Below are 253 nucleotides of genomic sequence, written 5' to 3' on the forward strand. Positions count from 1 at the left end.
CCCCATTTGCTCAGCATGACCCCTCACTCCCAACCCAGAACCCCACCCCTGATGTCACGACCCCATCTAGCGTAATGACCCACAGTTTGGAAACCACTGGGCTGAGCGCAAAGAGCCTAAATGCCCAGACCCCCTCAGCAATGGGACCCAGCTGCAATGAGGGGAGGGGCTGGGCAGACATGCAGGTGTTTTCACAACCACACACACACACACCCCTGGAATTGAGACACACACACACCCACCCACCCACAGG

This window comes from Gavialis gangeticus, unplaced genomic scaffold (assembly GCF_001723915.1).
Source record: "Gavialis gangeticus isolate Ggan-Ray unplaced genomic scaffold, GavGan_comp1, whole genome shotgun sequence".
NCBI classification, from domain to species: domain Eukaryota; kingdom Metazoa; phylum Chordata; order Crocodylia; family Gavialidae; genus Gavialis; species Gavialis gangeticus.